Source organism: Sus scrofa, chromosome 15 (assembly GCF_000003025.6).
Source record: "Sus scrofa isolate TJ Tabasco breed Duroc chromosome 15, Sscrofa11.1, whole genome shotgun sequence".
NCBI classification, from domain to species: Eukaryota; Metazoa; Chordata; class Mammalia; order Artiodactyla; family Suidae; genus Sus; species Sus scrofa.
The window spans coordinates 61114588-61138035 of record NC_010457.5 but is presented as its reverse complement, the minus strand read 5'-3'; the positions used below and the strand labels follow the sequence as shown (position 1 = coordinate 61138035).

At 37.2% G+C, this 23448-nt stretch overlaps 1 long non-coding RNA gene across 1 annotated transcript; it reads left to right on the top strand.

The window, feature by feature from the left end:
- LOC102162374 lies at positions 7642 to 23197 on the top strand. Its single transcript, XR_002339452.1, has 2 exons — positions 7642 to 13055; positions 22667 to 23197. It is a non-coding gene; the product is annotated as an uncharacterized LOC102162374 (long non-coding RNA).

Below are 23448 nucleotides of genomic sequence, written 5' to 3'. Positions count from 1 at the left end.
CCCCTCTCAGGCTGTGCAGGCAGCCACTGATGCCTCTGTGCCTAATTGGGCGGCTTCTACATAAGTAGCTTAACCAACTGTTAATAAATGTTATTTTTTTAAGATTGTTGTTATGAATCTTCCCACTTTCTCTGAAAATGTATCAAGAACTTGAGTGTTGAACACCCTGAGGGCTGCTAGAAGGAAGCCGAGGCACAAAAGTCATACTACTGTGTTAAGTCTAAGATAATGCTTGCTTCTAACGGTCCCTGTGCCTGTTTTCTGATTTTCAAGCCAGCCTGGCCTCTCACTGGATCAAGGTTCAGTATCGTTACTATGTCTACCTATACTAATTCTGAGTGCAAGAGGAAAGAGCATACTGTACTATGATGTAAGAAAGTTTGGTTCTGGTCTCTAAGTAACTGAGTAGCATCAGCCCTAAAATGAGGAAGATGTCATTCAAAATGACATTCCTATTTTGTGATTCTATTGAATTAATTTGTTTAATGTTTCCCTGTCTCTTAAAATGTTTTGGAGCTCCCTTCAATAGATATCTTAGAAATATATTTGTCACTCCAATCTTGGTCCTTCGGGTAGGGACCCACCCCCCAAAGTCAAGTGCTCCTTCAACTCAGGATATTTACAAAAGCCAAAGCAACCTTTCAGACATCTAGCCAGGCCTGGGCAGACAGCAATTTCTATGCTGACAGATTACACATCATCTAACCAGTGCCTTAAATATCCCAGATCTCTATGTTCACACTGGAGGAAGCAATGAAAGGAAAGTGCAGTGAATTAAAGAGCACATTATTAGCAAGCTGTCCTTCTAGGTCTGTATACATTTAGACTGATATGCATTGTTGTTTATAGAAACTTCTTGAATGTTTGAAGAATAATTAATAGCCAATTTTTCACTCCCAAAGCATGTTTCCCTTTGAGCTGCTGCAGTAGCACATAGCAGCTGTTCCGCGTGCAGTTTAAAGCCTTCCTTAGCCCTGGCTTATTGGACCTGTCACTTTGGGGGTTGCAATGCCAGGAAAGGATTCCAGGGTTCAGTTTGTTCTGTAAGATTCAAACCTAGGTTGAAAGCCTGTTGAAGCAGTAAGTCTACAGTAATACCCCAAACGGGAATCAATAAATCTTTTATCCACCTGCCAAATCCCATTTAGATATGTGCACAATAGCTCAAATGGGATATGTTTTAAAGTCTGCTCCAGCAGTAGTAACTGTTTCCTAATGTCTGAATTTGAAGTCTCAGTGGTTAACCACTTCAATGGCCAAATTCACTGTTTTCCTTTCCAAATATTTTTGTATTGTTTTAAATGTTTAAAATGTTTAAAAGCCCAAGATTAATTTTTATAGCAGCAGCTTAGATTTAAAAATTCTTGGAAAGTAGAGTTCAGGAAAAATATTATCAGCAAGTCAAGTAACTTTTCTGGTGATCCTAAGAGTCTAAATTTATTCCTTATATTTGAGAAATTCAGAATATATCAGAGGGGAACTTCTATAAGGACAATTGTAAGGATAACTAAATGCATTTTAAAATACTCTCCAGTAAGCTTGCAAACAGTGGCTTACTTCTAACTTAAGTAACAATACCATACTAAATGAGAACAAACAAGTCATTATTTTTATTTGTTTATGTATATTTTGAAGGGATTATGGGTAAATAGTTTCCTTTACTAAATACATGTAAGCACTCGGTTGCCGAAATATTTCTGAGTGGGTAAATGCAGGCACAGAGTGATCAATACATAGAAGGTCAAACCATCTGTGATAATGTTGGATCAAAACTCTGTCCTGCCCCCATTTTAAAACTGCTTTCCATTCAATAGTAACATTTTCTGAACTCTTAATTCAAACAGATAGCATCTGCCAAGCACCCCTGTGTATGTGGTACATTACAACTTATTACTAAAAATGAGACAATTCCTATTCATGCAGGCCATGAAACACAGGCACAGATAAATACACATAAGGGAAGGCATATGATCTACCCACAGAATCAAATAATAAAGAAACCGTTCCTATTTACTATTTCTGGAAGTCATAGTGATATAAATACACATAACTAATTATGCTCCAGCCTATGCACTGACATAGTTTATTACAGGAAGAAAATGTTACAGCTTTTCCTATCAATTTTTCTTTTTGTATTTGCCTTCCACCCTCACCAGTTCCTCTCATTATGTACTCCTACCCTCACCCACATCTAAAGATATACTACCCTGAAAGAGCCATCGATTTTTATCAGACCAGGACTCCAGATGTCTGATTGCTTTGGGAAAAAAATCCCTCTGGGATCCAGAGTGTCTCTTTGGCTTATTTATTTTCCTATAAATTGAGCAGGATCATATAGCTCATATTCTAAATAGTATTGATCAAGGCATGTGAGCACTCCTATACTCTCATATTGTATACCAACAAAACATCCGTTTCACTGCAGACTAAATCTAAGTATTACATATTCTCCAATTCTTTGTTTTACACTATTTATTTGCTTACAAGAAAGCAATGCATAGAAAAAGCTGCAAGTAAATACTCCCAAAATGTTCAGTAAACAAGATTTATAGGAGGTGCCTAGAGTTTTACAATCATCTCTATCTTGAGATATATGTTTCAATCTTCATCTAAGAATTGGAAAGAAAAAGAAGCTAAAACCCCAAGGGATAGAAAAGTCAGAGATTATATATTGTACAAGCTTGAAAATCTTTAAAAGCTAAGCTAAGAGAAATGAGAGGGGATCCTAAATTTGAAGAAGATCGATGAAAACAGAAAGAACCTATCAAATTAAGTCTCTAGAAATTGACAGGCAGATCCTGAATTCTCAAAACGGTGACTGGGAAATTTCACATTTAGAGAACTTAATAAAAGGATCAAAGACTACTGAGTGGGAGAGCTCAGCAGTGTGAGAAGAATGTGGAAGACAGTTAATTCCTTCTCCATTTCTTTCTTCTTCTCCGCAGTCTTAGACTAATTGCAGGCATCCTGTTCGCCAGCTCAATTTTCTCATACCTAGAGGTCAAAGAGGCCTTGGCAGATCTTCTTATCTTTATCATCAATAAATATGTATTATTTAGTATCCATTATGGCATAACTCTGCACGAGGTACTAACTTAGATCTTGGAAGCTGATTGAATGCAAAGTATCATGGAATTTAAAGGGGCCTTTCAATGATTCCGTCCTGTCTTCTGCTTGATTTGTGCCCATGGGTTCTTGGAGATCCATCTGTAGAAGCCACACACACTTGTGACTTTTCCCCTTACAGATGAAATACTCTCTGTTATTCTCTATAAATGATTCAGAGACCTGACCTACTCAGCTTCATTTGACTTTTCCTTGTCTTTAGGCAGCATACACAAGGCTCACTGCATGATATACTCAAGCTGAGGATGAGTATGAAGGTAGAAAGCCTGAAGGAAGAGCTCCAAATGAAATTCTGGAAGCTACTTATATCTTTCTACAAATTCAGGTCAGGAATGAGTGTCCTTTTCACTGTCCCTACCAGGAAATTTCAGTGACTGAATAATTAAAAAAAGGATTAAATGTGAAATTCCCTTCCCTACCTCCCAGAGATGAGCTTGCTAAGAAAGTAATCTCACCTTATTTTAAGTAACATAAATATCTTCTAAATTCATGAAATGTTCAAGTGAGAATAGGCTGGATTGGTTAAGACTCTTTGGGTTACAATCAACATAAATGCAATTAAAGCTAAATTAAAAAAAAAAAAAACTGAATTTACTCACTTGCATGACTCCTACGTCCAAGGCCACAGGTGTTTCAGCTGTATGAAAAGCTGATGTATGAGGTCATCTAGATTCTTCCACTTTCTCCACCTTTCAGTAAAGTTCTTTCCATGTGGCAGGAAAAAGAAATGATTCACAAAGGCTCACACTCACATCTTACCATAGACATCAGCTGAACAACCATAACAGAAAGAAATGGTCTTTTCCTGGGCAAACTCAGGCCCGTTTGGATCTTGTATCCATCCCTGAATAAACCTCTGTGACTGAGGCCGGGGCCAGAGGGTGTGCTTTATCAACACCACCCATGTGGTGAGAGGGGAGAGAACAAGGGGAAGTAGAGTCAGTTCAACTTCCACGAAGAGTCAGACTGCAAAGCTATGAATCCTCACACGAGAAAAAGATCCTATCCTCAGAAGAGGTAGTAGGGATGCTGCTGGATGGCCTAAGATGGTTGTCACCTCATTCAAGGAAACCAAAGTCTAGAGAAGATAAATATTTTCCCCAAAGTTCTACACAACCAGCCAGAGATAGAGCCAGTAATGGGACCTATATCTCTAGAATCTTAAGTTAGAATACCTTTTAAAATTATTTATTCTATTTATTCTATCAACTCTCTTTTAGCAAGTCTCAGAAGCCTCTCATAATTTCTTTCAAGATTCTTTGTGACTGAACTGATATAGCTCAAGGAGCACTGGACAACAGCCTGCATTTGGGGGGCAAGCATTGCCACCACCTTGTACCTGGTGATATGAATTTCTACCAGTCATTTGATATCTCTGTTTGTTGATGAGAATAAAATCATCTGCCCTCCCCAGACCTGGCAAGGCATAAAAACATCTTCAAGGTGAGATAGTATGTTTTATGTTAATAAATATCTTTTTTTTTTTTGTCTTTTTGTCTTTTGTCTTTTTGTTGTTGTTGTTGTTGTTGCTATTTCTTGGGCTGCTCCCACGGCATATGGAGGTTCCCAGGCTAGGGGTTGAATCGGAACTGTAGCCACCGGCCTACGCCAGAGCCACAGCAACGCGGGATCCAAGCCGCGTCTGCAACCTACACCACAGCTCACGGCAACGCCGGATCGTTAACCCACTGAGCAAGGGCAGGGACCGAACCCGCAACCTCATGGTTCCTAGTCGGATTCGTTAACCACTGCGCCACGACGGGAACTCCTATGTTAATAAATATCTTTAATATGACAAAGTATTAGACAAAACTAAGCAAATTCAAATGTAAATCAAACTACATTAAGGTACGTCCTCACACCTGTCAGAATGGCTGTCATTAGTAAGTCCACAAATAACAAATGCTGGAGAGGGTATGGAGAAAAGAGAACCCTCCTACATGGTTGGTGGAAATGTAAATTGGTAAAACCACTATGGAAAACACTATGTAGGTACCTCAGAAAACTAAACATAGAAGTACCATATGATCCAGTTATCCCACTCCTGGACGCATATCCAGACAAAGTTCTCATTGAAAAAGATACATGCGGAGTTCCCGTCGTGGCGCAGTGGTTAACGAATCCGACTAGGAACCATGAGGTTGTGGGTTCGGTCCCTGCCCTTGCTCAGTGGGTTAACGATCCGGCGTTGCCGTGAGCTGTGGTGTAGGTTGCAGACGCGGCTCGGATCCCGCGTTGCTGTGGCTCTGGCGTAGGCCGGTGGCTACAGCTCCGATTGGACCCCTAGCCTGGGAACCTCCATATGCCGCGGGAGCGGCCCAAGAAATAGCAACAACAACAACAACAACAACACAAAAAAAAAAAAAAAAAGAAAAGAAAAAGATACATGCACCTCTATGTTCATAGCAGCACTATTCACAATAGCGAAGACATGGAATCAACATAAATGTCCATCAACAGAGGAATAGATTAAGAAGATGTGGAATATATACACAATGGAATGCTACTCAGCCATAAAAAAGAACAAAATAATGCCATTTGCAGCAACAGGGATACAATTAGAGATTCTCATACTTAGTGAAATAAGTCAGAAAGAGAAAGACAAATACAATATTATATCACATATCTGGAATCTAATATATGGCACAAAGGAACCTATCTACAGAAAAGAAACAAACTCATGGACCTGGAGAACAGATTTGCTGTTGCCAAGGGTGAGGGAGTGGGATAGACTGGGAGTTTGGGGTTAGTAGCTGCAAACTATTGCATTTGGAGTAGATAAGCAATGAGATCCTGCTCTATAGCACAGGGAACTATATCTAATCACTTGTAATGGAACATGATAGAGGATAAAGTGAGAAAAAGAATGTATGTAGATGTATAGCTGGGTCAATTTGCTGTATAGCAGAAATTGACAGAACATTGTAAATCAGCTATAATAAATTTTTTTTAAAAAGTTAAAAAAAAATTAAGCAAATTCATTCACTGCAGGATCTTTCCTGCTCTCCTTGTGACTCTCCATGGGATAGATAAGATACTTAGCATTTCCCAAGTTGATCTGACAACTCACTTTGATGGAGCCTTTCCTGTGACCCATCTTCCTTGGAAATGTCGCTGCCCTATAGGTACATGTGATATTTTTATTACCTTTCTTTGAAGCCTTCCTAATTTTGTTCCTAAATCATCCCTCATCTAAATTCATCCTAACCCAGAGTTGGCTTAGCTGCCTTATGTATATAGAAGTGAATGGCCATTGTTCAGTTTCGGGGGTTTCCAGCTGCATTGTCTGCTCCACACTTCTGACTTAGGGAAATTACCTTGCTAACTGTGACAAGCTGCTTTGCCTGTATCTTCTCCCGCCATGAGGCTTGTAGGAGTGGGCCTTTTCATTCTTATTCACAAATGGAAGGGGAGCTGATGGTGTGGCTCAGAGAGGAAATCTATCAACCATACAGATTGGTGTTTAGGAGCATGTTTCTCACATGGCTCATCACAACAGGTAAGCTCATCTCATCTTCAGGTTTCCAACTGTGAAAGCCTGAATCTGAGAACTGGAAGCACAATGTTCACAGCAGAGGGTCCCTGCATTTGCAACATACATAATGGCCTCTAAGGCACATTTGCTCAAATAGAAGAGCACTCTCCATTTTTGGCAGTGTACTCCTTTCCCTTGGCATGATGGCTTTCCTATATTTTGACTTTTTTGGGGGGAAATGGTAACTTAAACAAACAAACAGGAGTTCCCACTGTGGCTCAGCGGTTAACGAACCCAACTAGCATCCATGAGGGTGTGGATTTGATCCCTGACCTTGCTCAGTGGATTGAGGATCTGGCATTGCTGTGCCTATGGTGTAGGCCGGCAACTACAGCTCTGATTGGACCCCTACCCTGGGAACCTCCATATGCCACATGTGCGACCCTAAAAAGACCAAAAAAAAAAAAGTTTCAATAATTAATAACATAAGCCACTGTGCTCTTAAAATATGATTTACTTTGAGGTTACTGTTTAATTGATTATATGCAACAGCTTGATTACCTAGTTTCTGCTCAGTGATAGTTTTTATAAACTACTTGTTGTTGATTTCTAATTTCCTAGGTTGGTCTTTGCTATCTAGTCTTTTTTGTACAATTACAGCACAATACATTACACATGGTTTACAAAATCCTGTTCTTACTATAACACAGGAAATCATGTACTACCCTGGTTTATTTGAAAAGAGATCTGGATCCAGGCCTATTTGGATTTTCTATTAAAAAATTAAAAAGCTAGAGTTCCCATCATGGCTCAGCAGTTAATGAATCCAACTAGCTTCCATGAGGACATGGTTTCGATGCCTGGCCTTTCTCAGTGGGTTAAGAATCTGGCGTTGCCATGAGCTGTGGTATAGGTTGAAGAAGTGGCTTAGATCCCACGTTGCTGTGGCTGTGGTGTAGGCGGGCTTCTATAGCTCCGATTGGACCCCTAGCCTGGGAACCTCCATATGCCATGGATATGGCCCTTAAAAAAACCAAAAAAGTAAAAAGCTAGGTTTTTATATTTTCTTAATGAATAATAAATGTTTCTTTAATTGACATATAGCTGATGTGCAATATTATGCTGGTTTCATTTGTATTATGTAGTGATTTGACATTTGCATACACTATGAAATGATCACCACAGTAAGTCTAGTAACCATCTGTCCCCAAAGTTATTACCATATCATGGACCATATTCCTTATGCTCTATGTTACATCCCAGTGGCTTATTTATTTTATAACTAGAAGTTTGTACTTCTGAATCCCCTTTATCTTTTTTGTCCAACCCATACGCAACTCTGGTAACCATCCATTGCTCTCAATATCTTTGTGTCTGTTTTTATTTTGATTTGTTTTAAGAATCCATATAGAAGTGAGGTTATACAGTATTTATTTTTCTCCATCTGACTTATTAGCATAATACCCTCTAGATCTATCATCTTGTCACAAATGCAAGATTTTTTTTATGTTTGTGTAATACTCTACATCTTTACCTGTTAGTCTATCACCGGACCCTTAGGTTGCCTCCATATCTTGACTGTTGTAAATAATGCAGCAATGAATATTGGGGTGCATATATTTTTATGAATTAGTGTTTTTGTTTATTTTGGTAAATACCCAGAAGCGAAATAGCTGGATCACATGGGTAGTTCTTTTTTAATTTTTTGAGGAATCTCCATAGTTTTCCCCATAGTGGCTGCACCAATTTATAGTCCCACCAACAATGCACATGACACCTCTTTTTACCACATTCTTGCCAACACTTATCATTTGTTGTCTTTTCGATGATAGCAACTCTGACAGATGTGAGGTGGTATTTCACTGCAGTTTTGTTTTCACTTTCCGATGATTAGTGATGTCAAATATCTTTTCATGTGTCTGCCGGCCATCTGTTTGTCTTCTTTGGAAAAATGTCTATTCAGTTTCTCTGCTCATTTTAATCGAGTTTGTTTTTCTGGACATTTAGTTGTGTGAGTTATTTGTATATTTTGGATATTAACCCCTTATCAGATATATCATTTGCAGATAATTTTTCTCATTCAGTAGACTGCCTCTTCATTTTGTTGATAATTTCTTTTAGTGTGCAGAATCTTTTTGGTTTGATATAACCATATTTGTTTATTTTTGGTTTTGTTTGCCTTGCCTGAGGAGACAGATCCAAAATGTATACACAGAGCTAAGACTGATCTCAAAGAGCTCACTGGTTATGTTTTCTTCTAAGAGTTTAATGCTTTCAGGTTTAACATTTAAGTCATCACATTGAGTTTATTTTTGTGTATGGTGTGAGAAGATCGTTCCGTTATATTCTTTTGCACATAGCTGTCTTGTTTTCCCTATACCATTTATTAAAGAAGATATCTTTTCCCTATTGTATATTCTTGCATCCTTTGTTATAAAGTAATTGATCACATGGGTGTAGGTTCATTTCTAGGCTCTTTTTTTCTCTCCCATTGATCTATGTGACTATTTTATGCCAGTATTACACTATTTAGAATACTGTGTCTTCATAGTATATATTTGTAAATCAATGATCTCAAGTTAAAATGCATTCTAAGAACCCTACTTTACTGCCCACCCCTCCTTTGATGTTTTTGCTGTCTTATTTTACATGTTTTTGTTTTCTGTAGCTCTTTACTACTTATTTTGAATATAGGTGATTTTACTACTTTCATAACCTTCCTACTAGCTCTATAAGTGGTTGATCCAATACCTTTACTATTTATTTGCCTTTACCAATGAAAACTTTCCTCTTATCCTTTTAATATTTCTAGTTGTGGCCTTTTCTTTTACACTTAAAAAAGTCCCTTTAACATTTTTTTTGTAAGGCCTGTTTAGTGATGCTGAACTCTCTTAGCTTTTGCTTGTTCTGTAAAGTTCTCTATCTCCTTAAAATCTGAAATGATAACCTTGCCTGTGGAGTATTTCTGGTTACAGGTTTTTTCTTTCATCACTTAGTATATGTAATGCCACTCTCTTCCGGACTAACTGCAAGCCCCTGGCACTAATAGGCTAGAGGGAGGATTCTAAAATGGCACTTGCCAATGGCAGGGTCACTGCAGCAGAACTCTTAAAAATGTCTGCTGCCAGGGTCTCCATTTCCGGGGTAGGCCAAATTGCTTCCTACCTCTCCAGGAGGCTCTCCAAGATCAGCAAATGGGTTTGATTCAGGCTCCTTCCAACCACCTCTGTGCTGGGACTCAGCATGTGTGTGAGCTTTTGCATGGGCCTTTAAAAGCAGAGTCCATGTTTCCTGTAAGCCTCTGGCTCCCCCAAATATAAGCCATGCTGGTTTTTAAAGCCAGAGATTCTGGAAGCTCATCTTCCCAGCACAGGACCCCTGGGCTGGAAAGCCAAATGTGAGACTCAAATCCTTTGCTTTTGGGGGATGATTCCTTAAGTTGCAATATTCCTCCTATTTGTGGGTTGCTGACTTTGGGTGTATAACTCCTGACTCCATTGTGTCTCTACCCTTCCTACCTGTCTCTTTGTGGCTCCTTCTTTGCCTCTTTAGTTGTAGAAAATCTTGTCGGCTAGTCTCCAGGTCATTCTGATAGTTGTTTTGTAAGCAGTTGTAATTTTGGTATGCCCATGGGAGGAGGTGAATTAGAAGGTTTCCTATTCTGCCATCTTGGCCACACCCCCAAGCAATGTTTTTTTTTTTTTTTAATGTTTCTTTATTAAAATTCCCTGCTATATAGAATATTTATAAGTAGAAACTTTTAGAGTTGCCAAATATGAGATTATACCACTTCAAAATAATAACATATGAAGAACTAAATTTGAAAATTTACAATTGAAGTGTATTCTTCATTTTGAAGGAGCATTTATTAAAGGATTCTTTTAGCTTTTGACAAACATCTACCTAAAAACTAAAGTAAATCCACATTAACCTTTTGTATGGGAGTGCACACCTTAAATAGTATAATACAAAGATTAAATTTTAGTGACTTCTTTGCAATTAGTAAATGTATTTTAATTTCATAACATCATACCTCCATTCTACAAAGCAAACAAAGACTCCATTGACTATTAATATAAAGAAAAGCTATTCAAAGGATGAATCTTTGCTACTGGTATTGAGTTTTATTTCATGCTTAATGTGCTATGTAGGGAAAGAAAGAAAATGTTAACAGTGTTCCATGATTCAATGATTTTTGAGATAAAAAGATTTTCAATTTATGATTCCATGGATTCCCAAAGAGTGCTTTAGATATTGAAAAAGTGCAGTGAGAAAAGTTTTATGATCACCAAGGGCACTGTCTTAGAATGTGGGTTACCTGGTATGTCTCAGGCACTTAAGAAAGGTTGAGTGAAGTTACAAAACTGTGATATTCCCATGTTTCAATAAAATTACAGGCCAGAATATTAGGCCATTCTGTAAGTTCATCTGACTTCTATATTGTGTTTTCAATTAAGGAAAGTAAGAATCTTACTTTCATACTAATTCCAAAGCACAATATAATATATTCCTAATTTCTATACTCTCTTGCTATTGTCTTCTATTGAATTATATTATTGGCATGGCTGATCTTCAAATTCTGTTCATAGAAACCAGGTGAATATCACATAAATTTTTGTTGATTGTTATCATCAGCACTCATGAATATGAGTGATTGATAATAACTGCTAGTATCATCATAGTTGGTACTTTGCATGTTACTTCAAAATTGCTTACAATTCTAGAAGGTATTATTACCCCACTGCTATAAATGAGAAAATGGAGGGTCTGAGGTTTAGCAACTTTTCCAAGGTCACTTAGTTAAAATGATCTTGTGCTATGCTGTGAACCCAGACCTGAAAACTTCATAAACCAAGAGCATTTCCAATGTGTCATCCTGCTAATTCTTTGGTAACAAATTGACAGAAAGGAAATTTCAACTTTCTCACACACATGGTGCTTTGTCATTAACAACTCACCCCTACAGCTTTGAGTAATGATTTCACATAGAGGAGATGCAAAGCAATTTATCATTTTTGTAGATTTAGAGTTTGCTAGTAGCAGATGGCTCTGAGAGGTGGAAACGTAGATTTCAGGAGGCAATTCAAAATGAGCCTCCACTTGTCCAACTAGGTAGCCTTCTTATTTGGAAATGTATAGAGATTAATTTTTTCTCTTTGAATTCTATAATTGTAAAGGCTTTAGTATTCACTTACATCACGTTGCTTACATTTTTCATTCAAATTCTACCTACAATATGGTTTTGACTAAAATAATTTATTCTAAAATGTTGGGACTTATTTATATAATGTCAACAAATGTACTTTAAGGTTTGAAGACATTTTTGTAGGCTGGGCTTGCTTATAAAATGTTACTATTATGCTTTATTGAGCACTTATGTTTTTGTCCCCATGCTAAGCACTTTCCATGTGCTGGATCACACAGTCTTCACAATCATCTTATGAGGTCATTGGAATTCTCTTTTGTGAGGAAACTGAGGATTAGAGGGAGACTATATTGACTGACTAAATCTGAGTACTAAAAGATTCTGAGAGATTTGATTAATAGTCTGATTTTAATAAGACAAAATTTAACCTGGAAAAACACAACATCCTGTACTTAGGTTTAAAACAATTGTGTAAGTATAGAATGGGGAAAATGTGGTTTATCAACGGACCATAAATATAAGAGATGGAGAGTTTTGTTCAAGAAGAAGCTCTAGTCAGGCCAATGATATATTGAGACTGCCAAAATAATAATAATAATGTGAACTTAGTCTGCATTGATGGAAGCAAAGACATAAGGGGGAGACGGGGCCGATTCTCCTGTTTCTAGATTTTTTCCAATTTTTGAGTGGTTCTGGTCCTAATGCCATTTTTTTTTTTTAGCAGTTGTAAATGGATTCAATGTATTCAAAAAGAAACAACTATGCTGATGGTTGAAACCATATAAGATTAAAAATGGTCAAAAGGCATGGCAGTGTTTACCACTGAAGAAAAATAAATAAAAATTCAAGGATAACAAGATAGCTATACTTCAATATTTGAGAAAATGCCACAAACAAGGATTATTTTTGCTTAGTATAAACTCAAGTAGTAAAACTGGCAACAGTGAGTAGAGGAAGCTATACACAGAAAGAATTCAACTCTTAACAAGTGAGATTTTTCTAATAGTTGGAGTTGTACTAATATAAAGGGAACTGCCTTTGGAAAGAATATAATTTTTGTTTCTGGATACCCATTCAGCAGGGATATTGCAGAAGATGCAAACATTAGATGGTCAGACCAGATCTGTGAGGCACCTTCCAAACTTATACTTTTATTATTCTCAACTTTGTTTTGCAGGGGGTGGGGAGAAGAACAGCCACCTGACAAGTGGTTCTACTGCTTGGTTCAAAGAAGCAACAGTCTGCTTGGGGACTTTGGAAAAAGCCCACCTGAGTTACAGGATTTTGGCAGAAGTAGCAAGAACTGAGGTACAAATAAGAAGGCTGACTCTTCCTTTCTCACTCATGTGTCTGCATTTTCTCCTAATTCCCCTATTGTGCTAAAGCCATCATTCATTACATCTTAGCCATAAAAATCAAAATGTTTAATATCAGTTTTAAATGGATCACTCCTAATTTGTTCATCTGGAAATTACACTCAAAATGACTTTGAGATTATTTTACTGAGGCAGGTACAGATATAGCTTCTCAGCTTTCTTCAAGTTCAAAGGCTACTTCTTACATTAAGCTCCCTGCCTCTAAAGAAAAACTAATCTGGCTTGGGGGCACCTATTTATCCAAAACAAAAGGACCCCTGAGGTACAGACTCTCATAGATTTAACAGGATTTTGTTTCCTTACTATATGGGTGAAAGGTGTTAATGGATAAATCATTCTTTCTAATGCAGCACAAAGATGTGGTCTCTGCCACATAAAATAATCAGATATAAGAAAATTTTCATTGTTTCTAGGGAAGAAAATCTAATACTTTTATGTCTCGAGGCTTGAGTTCACACATAGACTCCAAGCTGTAATGACAGCCTTGTGTTTCAGAATCTGCACAGCACTGTGAAGAACACAGTCACTGCTCTGATGGATAGAAGGGAGGGTTTTGCCAGTGTGCTGTCAAATTCCAAAATACCTTTCCACAAAACTATAGTTTAGTTTGTCATGCCTTCTAAAACATTTTTACACATATTTTTCCCACGGAGTAATGTTTTAGGATAGATTTCTTTCCAGATGCCAGACACATTCTTAATTGACACAGACACAGTGGAGACCACCTTTCTGAGTATAGATTGATTCTGCTCTTCTCATTGGAAAGAGAGAGGGTAATAAGTTTCACTGAGGAGACTACTCATTCACCCGGAATCAAAATCAGCCCTGATGGAATCAGATCACTGTGTGGTCTCTGATTTCTGGCATAAAAGCCTTAGCTACGGGTTTTCAACATGTCAATACCCAGTCTAGACAAAGTTTCTAGTAGTCTCCACACATCATCTGCTTTTTATCAACTATTTCAATAAAGAAAATGTTATACACTTAATATTGGTTAAACGTCTTGTTAATGATACTATGTTATACATTTTACAGTAAAAGGAGAAAACTCAAGGAATCCTAAGACCTGAGTTGTCTCTATCTTTCTAGGTGACACTGCTCTTAAACATACCTTATTATCAAAAATTTCCTGACCTAATTTTACAGCCTCATGTGACCCAAAAGTCCTGTATTCCAAAGTCACCGTAACTGGCATTGTCATCTTAGGATCTTGCTTAAATACTCTTTGCAATAATATAATTTCATGTCCTTCCTCAGAATGGCCTTTATTTTGAAATTCTGCCAAGAACATCATCATTCTGAGTGCTAGAGTTTGATTAAACATAGCATTAAAGAATGTCTTTCAAAGGCTATATCTCACCCAGTTTCCATTTATAAAACACAAAGTAGCATATGCTTTGAAATGACAATAAATCATCTTCAAATTTAGACTTAAAAATAACAGATGATTTGGTCTTAAGCTCTAATGGAGAGAGAAATGCTTCCTAGAAGGAATCTTGTAGTTCCTCCATGTCCTAGATCTCTTGGGCCCTTGGAAGCACAGTGGTTGGGTGGGAGAGGCTCCCAAACACCTCACTAATAGAAACACCTGGTGCTCTTCACTTTCTCATCTATGCCCCTATCTTCAGCCCTAAGGCTCTCAATCAAAGGCTCATTTCTGCCCAGTTTCTGAGCCAATTAGAGAATATAATAGCAGATTCTATGGGACCAGCTGCTGGGATCTTACACTATCTGGTATGCTCCAGGTGCTGCCCAGACAATCTCAAATCCAGAGAATCACAGGTTTTCCGTGAAGTCTACATGTTTGTCTTGTCTACTTAGCTGGTTTCTGTCCAGTGTCCTGGTTCCTGCTGCAGAATTGGACTGACCCTGATACTCAGCCAAAATTTATCTCTCAGAAAACTGGAGCTGTGTTTGGATATACTTCTACTGTTGCTGTGACAGTCTAGTATTGTGATGCTCTTTATGTAGAGCATAATGTTCCTTTGAAACTATTTCTATTATAACTCAACAATTACAACACATGCTTGAGGTACCTATGAGAGGATCAACTCAAGTTTACCATATTTCTATGGACACAGGGATTTAGACAGCTGCTCTCTTCTCTCATCTGGAGCCAAAATTTAATTAGCTTCCCAACTTTGGTCACTTGTTTCCTATTCCTTTCCCAGTCCCCTGATCTGCTATGAAGACTCCAGTGTCTTTTTGTCCCAGGGTCTATATGCTATGGCATGCTTAAGCAATTTGAATCAAGAGAAAAAGGATAAATGTAAGGCTGAGAGCTATATCTACTCATGGCAATTGTACATTTATGCTGCCTTCTCTACCTGCATGTTCAGTGAGATCCTAGGCAACTTACAAAGTGTTCAGAGAGAGGCTATGTGTTCAGAGAGGCCAAGAAGATGATTTTAGATGCTACTTTGGTCCTGAATTTGAGGAGGACTGAATATGACCATTCCTTTAACACACACTTGAATTTCAGATGGGCCAACTAATAAAAGCTCTTAAAAACATTTCTAAGATAACATTATTTTGTTCTTCACTATGTAATGGTCCCACCACACTAAAGGGCAAGGGAAATTGCATCTTACATTATTTATCATTCTGTACTCACTGGTTCAGTCATCTTTTCCATTATCTGGATTAAATCCAAAGTTGGTTTTATATGAAGAAATTCCTAGAGGTAAAGAGAGTGAGGCTATAAATTATAATTTTAGAGAAATTCCTTTCCTCAAGATATTTAAGAGTAAAAAATAATCTTCTGTGTAGAAATATTTCATTAACTCTTATGTGAGGAGAGTGGATCATAAGATTTCTACAAAACCTTTCTAGAATCCTATGAAGAAATATAGCTACAGTCTATGCCAGTGATTAGGAGTTACAGATTCATGCAATAGTATTCTGACTTAGCCTATTTATGAGCCAGGACCATAATGCACACTCCATCACTTTCATATTTATAGATAAATATGTCAACCTCCATTTTTTTCATTGCAAGACAAGTCTTTTGAACAGCAAAAAATCTGAAAGCCCTTTGAGAGTGGAGGCTCAGTAGTGTGGTTCAGTGAGTCTAATTTGGATTCCATTTCCTTTGATCCTAGGGAATTGGGAGGGTGAGTGTAAAATGACTTTCATTCCCGACACCAGTTGCATAGATTTACTTCAGTGATTGATTAAAAGATCACATGGTTTTGCTAAGCACTGCAATGTTGCATCAATCTTCAAGAGAGCTGAAACTGCCATTAATTCTGCCCTGCTGTCTTAGGAAGAAAATTCTGAAAGACTACATTCAGCCATTAGCAGGAATAAGCAGAGTTAAAAGTTGCTTCACTTGCTGTGAAAATTGAAGCTATGAAAGGAGCAGGTCCATCTAGAGCATTTCACCATGTTCTTTTTTTTAAGGCTTCATCTATTTGATTTGGTCCATTAAGTTAAATTTTAATGCACAAAATGTGATTATTACAGCTAATAATTAAAGGGATGCTTACTTTGGAAACATGTAATCTTCAAGTCATTTGAGATTTATTTTACCCTGATGTTTTATGTATATGGTGCGGGGGGGGGTGGAGATGCCAATTGTTATTTTATTTATTATTTTTAATTACAGAAGAATTGTGTACCGCTGTAAAGAGTTCAAGATGAATAGAAGTTTATAAGGGAAAAAGTGAAAACCTCCATCTGCTCCCTAAAAGCTTTGTGCAGTGGTGGAGGGTTGAGGAGGAGGAGAAGCGATACTAGAACAAGAGTTTGACATTAAAGAAAGTGGAAGAAGAAAGAGAGATTCAGGTGATAGCAGATACAAATTTCACTCTTCCAACTCAAGTACACAAAAATGATAATTTTCTTTTTCTACAACCACTTATAGTAGGAGCTCCTGTACCACTGAATAAGTTCTTCCCCTCAATTACACCGCACCTGTTTCCTCAGAGTTGGGCCTATGGTTGTGAGCTTACCAATTACCAAGGCTTTGAAAACAGCAGGGGTGACATCTTGTCCTCATCCTAATTTATCTTTCCACTGTGGCTTCTATTGCGACGATTCTTATCTAATATGGTCCTGGGTAGTGGATTCAAATAGTTCCCTCCCTGCAGAGCCTCTGAAGGTCAGACGGGTCCTGGTATTAAGTTCATGCTGTTCTTGGACTGATAAGTCAGTGCTCTTCCCTCCAGTGTACAGGAATCCTTCCCCAATTCTTGCACCACCCTGAATGCCCTGACGTTGTGAACTTGACTCAGATCCATCTGTCCAGACATACCACACAACCACTTCTCTGGAGAAGGGCCCTGTCCTCACTCATCTCAGATCTTCAAATCCATTTGCAGACTGCCCTACCCTGGTCTTAATCTAGATTTGCCCTAGGATGGCTGAAGAATGAGATCAATACAATGGTCATTTCTCAGTAATGCCTCTAATCAAAACCAGTGAAACTATCTGTAGACTAAGACTAGGAAAATGAATAAACTAAGTGGAATATTGTACAGCAGTTAAAAATTGGTGAATGTGATCCCTATGTGCATTTATCAGTATGGGTTGATCCTGAAAATATAATGTTAAGCCTAAAAGCAAGTTGAATTTTGTTACATACCATGTAGGTAATTAAAAATAAAATTATACTGTATGGTTTCTTATCCTATAAATAATTATTAAGAGTATAAAAGCAAGTACTTTAAAACACCCACTTGTGATAGAGCATGATAAACCTTAGAGGGAACTGTGTGTGTTGGAAGGGGGTAATTCAACTTTATCTGAAGTTGTTTATTTATCATAAAAAGATCTAAAGAAAATATCATAAAATATCAATATCAGTAGCCCAAATATATTTTATCTTATATATTTAAATACATTTATTTTAATTTTTTTTTTTTTTTTTTTTGTCTTTTTGCCTTTTCTAGGGCTGCTCCTGTGGCACATGGAGGTTCCCAGGCTAGGGGTCTAATCGGAGCTGTAGCCACCGGCCTACGCCAGAGCCACAGCAATGAAGGATCCGAGCCATGTCTGCGACCCACACCACAGCTCACGACAACGCCGGATCCTTAACCCACTGAGCAAGGCCAGGGATCGAACCTGCAACCTCATGGTTCCTAGTTGGATTTGTTAACCACTGAGCCATGACAGGAACTCCTATTTTAATTTTTAAATTCTCATACAGTTTAATAAATTTTCCTCTGAATACCATCTTCTTGCAATCAACATAATTTGCTTATATAGTCCATACATTATTTTGTGATTTCATGTTTAATATTTTTTGAGAAATTAATCTGTGCATTTTCCAAGTGATAACTTTTTACTATACTGTCTAGTTATTTTATACTATCTCCAAACAATGTAGCTTTAATAGTATCTGGTTTTAGCAATTTATGGGAATTTTCTTTGACCCTAGCATATGAAAGACTTCTAAAAGTGCCATGAAGACATTAGCAAATGATATGAAGTCCCTACTTATTGGGTTCAATGTTGTATGTGAGTATGCATGTGTTTGTATGTGTTCATATATGTATGTATGTGAGTTCTATGAGTCTGTGTGTGTGCAGGGCCACTTCTAGGATAAATTAAAGCTTCCTAGAATTATTGTTATTTCAGTTCCTCCTTGGTGGAGAAAAGGGTATCCTCCTACACTGTTGGTGGGAATGTAAATTGGTACAACCACTATGGAAAACAGTATGGAGTTACTTCAGAAAACTAAATAAAGAGCTACCATATTACCCAGCAATCCCACTCTTGGGTATATATCTGGACACAACTTTCCTTTAAAAAGATACATGAACCTGTATGTTCATTGTAGCACTATTCACAATAGCCAAGACAGGGAAACAATCTAAATGTCCATTGACAGATGACTGGATTAAGATGTGGCATATATACACAATGGAATACTATTCAGCCATTAAAAAGAACAAAATAATGCTATTTGCAGCAACATGAATAGAACTAGAGACTCTCATACTAAGTGAAGTCAGAAAAAGAAAGATAAATACCATATGATATCACTTATATATGAAATCTAATATATGGCACAGAAAAGAAACACATGGACTAGGAGAACAGACTTGTGGTTGCCAAGGGGGAGGGGGAGGGAGTGGGGGATGGACTGGGAATTTGGGGTTAGCAGATGCAAACTATTACATTTGGAGTGGATAAGCAATGAGATTCTACTGTATAGCACAGGGAACTACATCTAGTCACTTGTGATAGAACATGATGGAGGATAAATGTGAGAAAAATAATGTGTGTGTGTGACTGGGTCATTTTGATGTACAGTAGAAAATTGACAGAACTCTTTAAACTATAATGGACAAAATAAAAATATTTAAAACAATTTTTTAAATAAAAAAAACAGTTCCCCTTTGTATTTTTCTGTTTGAACTATATTTATGTTGCTCTTATCCTCAGTACATACAGATCTATATGCAAGAATTTGATGGATTGGCTCTTAATTGATATAAACTATGCCTTTTTATTTAAAAATAAATTTTCCCTTAATTTTCATTGTGTATAACCTTCATATTTCATCTTAATTGTTTGTTGGCATTTGTCTGTTAGTTGTTTTCCATTCTTCTCTTTTCAATACATCTTTGTATTTTACCATACTATTTTTTTCAAACTTTGAAAGTCAGGTACACATAAAATTCCCAAAAGAGAATGATGTCAATTTGCCATAGTTGCTTCTCTCACATTCTCTTCATCCATTTTCTAACAAATTTCATTAAACCTCCTATCAATTCTATTTATTTAATACAAAATCTAAGCTAGCAGTATTTATTTGTGGCACAAGATGTAGCATAATATGGAGGGGGGGTAGATAAATCAATAAAAGTTTACAGTATGACCCTTGATTTTTAAGAGGCAAATCTCCTAGAGAAACAGAAAAACAAGTAAATGCCAATAGTATGGAACCCATAATTTGTGTGATATTCAAAGAAGGAGGAAAATGCCTACTGAAATAGTTGGAACACAATTCATTGACCTTTTTAGTTAATAAATGGAAGAAAGACCATTTTGATTTTTTTAATAGGGGAATAGCATAAGTGAAAACATTCATTCAACCATTCATTCAGTTCAAAAAACATTGACTGAACAACTATTTTTTCCAAGAACTGAGATTGGTGTTGGAAATACAATAGTGTAAAACAATGGCTCTGTAAAATGAAGCTTAGAGTCCATCAGGAGATTCTATCATCCAAGTAGGTATAAAATTAAGTTCTGTACCCAAGAAGTGAAGTGGTGGATCATCACCTGGAGGGAAAATTTGGCTAGGAAGGCTCAAAAAGTCCTTCTCAAAGTGCAAATGATAAAGTGAGGTCCAAAAAAAGAGTGGGTTACAATCATGCAGGAGTAAAGAGAGGGAGTTTACTATGGAGAGAAACAGTGTGGGCAAAGGCTCAAAGGCAGGAGAACCTGGCTTGTTCTACTTCTCTTTGAAGCTCAAATGACAAGAGAAAGGGGTCACATGTCATGGGAAGCAATGAGACATATACTAAAAGCAGCTGAGGTGGACACTTTAGGTCAGGTTAAAGATTTTAATCATTGTCTTTAAAATGATAGAAAACCATTACTGAAATATTTAAAATACAGTAAGGGTTTGAGGGGGTTAGAGCAAGGTTTCTCCCTAGCCAGAATCACATGAGGCTGATTTGACATGATTGGTATTTGCATTTTAGGGGCCTCCCTGCCTCTCCCTCTGAATGGAGAATGGATTGGAAGCCTAGAGAGAAGCCATAGGGAAGGGACTACTGCAAAAGTACAACTGAGAGCTCAGAGTCGTTCTGTCTAGAATGGTAGCATTGAAATGGAAATTTATAGTGGAACAATATTGAAAGGCATTGCCAATAGGGCTTTAAGATGGATTGGATATAGGATGAGAAAGATACGGATGTGTCAAGGAAGGACTCCAAGGTTTCTGGCCTCTTCAACAGAATGGGGAGAATGTGGAGCAGAAGGAGATAGTGAGGTTTCTTCAGGACATGATCACAGTCACTGAGAATGGAGTAATCATGCAAATGATGGCAATGATGCCAACACCAATGAGGCAGCAGCTGAAAATGCCTAATGGAGGATGGTGCAATAGAAATGAAAATGAAATGGGTTAGGAGGAGGCAGACAAAAAGGTAATTGAAATTCAGATAGTGCTATTTAGATCATATTAAATCAGGCTATGTATGATCAGTTGGTGATTTTTTTAAGATACACAACTACTTCTCAGTGTCTTGGTTTTCTCATTTTAACAGCATAAAATTGTATCTACTCATAGGGTCCTTGTGAGGGTTAAACAGGATAACATGGATGAAGTGTCTAGTTCAATAGTGCTTAATAACTTTTTTAAGAGTAAAGGGAGAGACAAATGAGGTCCCATTTTCAATTTGAACTGCAACCTTATATATTGCTTATCACAATCTCTATTTCAGATGTTTGGGAAAAGAAAAAAGGAGATTAGGTGATTTGTCTCCAGTCAAAGACTTTTATTAGTTAAGTCTGTTCTCTGAGTACTAATCCAGCAGGCTCTCAGGCATTTTCCTAGCACAAAGTGCAGTAACATAAATTTTAAGACTGAGATTAAGAAATTATTGACCTGTTTTATGAAAGTTGTCCAAATTGTCTCCATTCAAAACATAGTTGTCATTTGGACAATACATCCAAATACATGGTGCTCAAGAGGCATGAAAGGAAAGGAATCCTCACTTACTCCTGGGAAACCCTCAATCTGCTGGCTTCACGAGCCCGTCAATCAAGAATGAGTCACCTGTGTTGGCACCTACCCAGTCACCTGGGGTCAAGAATCTCTAATTGCAGGGAAAAGGGAAAGCAGCAGCCATTCTGACACTGCCGGGGGACATCCTTTCCAGTTTTGAATAGCAAATTTATAGCATAGAAAGTGGAAATTTCTCCCAAGCTCAGTTTTAGCTCAGAACAAAAACATACAGTATACTTGAATTATTGTTAAATAGTGGTTGTGGTGGAGAACGTCAGCACACATGATCTGGATCTGATATTTAACTCTTACCTTCTCTTTCCATTCTGCATAACAGTTGGGCAAATCTCCCATACTAAAAAGAAACAGAAACAGAAGTAGTTAATATGATTTAGTTGTCTCCAGCCCAGCCTCATAAACTTGGGGAAGAGCAGTAAATATTATTTGATGATGATAATGATGATGAAATTGGCACCCTCTTCCCAAGCTTGAGAAGAAAAGGATTCTATTCATTTATAAATTTTACTAGATAATTTAGCTAAGTGGGTCTTCATGACATAATTTTAGCTCAAAATATGTTTTATGAGGTTATAAATTAGATTGTTTTAATAGTTTCAACTAAAGCACTGGTATATTAATACGTATATAATTACACAAAACTTTTTTGATTGAATGTGGGTAAAAATACATAGCAATTGAGAAGAAAGCACATCACATCTCCTGGGGGTGTTTGATAAATAATAAAGTCTGATAATGAATTGTATACAATTAACACTTTGTATTTTTTACCAAAATCTATAAAAACCCTTTTTGTAGGGCACTGGATAAGTCTTAATTAAAATCTCATTTCCTTGCAGCCCTCACTTGAAATATGCTAAGAAAACTCAAAGTCCTGAGAAAAGAAATCAAAGTGAAGAACATATTCAGACAAGTTTCCAGTGGACACCCATCAAAGTTTCTCCTGGTCAATTGTGACTGGCTAACGTTACGTTTCAGTGGCCTGTGTGCTACTACATTAAAAGGTCAGCTTCACTCTAATAGAAAATGCTTTGGAAGTCTGAACTGATCTGTGTTATTCAGAATATAACAGACATCTTCAATCAAATTCCATCCAGAGAATTTTCTGGGCACGATTTAAAATGTGGGGAAAAAAAATTTAAACCATTCACCTATCTCTGGGAATCAGAACTGATTACCTCATACAATATCTAAAGGTTCATCAAAGCAAAGATCTTCGAGAAGCAATCACAGTGACAAAATCAGTATCCGAGTTCATTTCTCTGAGTTTCTTAGCAGTGAATTTTATCATGGATCTTTTCGGCTCCATCATTTTTTTATTCAAACAGACAGATGTTTATAGCCCAAAAAAAAAAAAAAAAAAAAAAAAAGTGTGTAAGAGGGAGGAAGAACGTGAAAAAAAAAGAGAATGCTGTAATTTATAATATGCTAGAGCACATGCGTTGTCACTGTTTTGCTCTTTTAACGTACATGAGTCATGAGAAAAAAAGAGAGGGAGACACTTCAGTAGAAAATGAGAAACAGATTTCATATTACCAACTAATCAAGTCAGAATGGACCGTAAGGACCTTCCAAAAATTATTGCCTGAAAGATGCATCACCTAAAAAAATCATTCTAAGC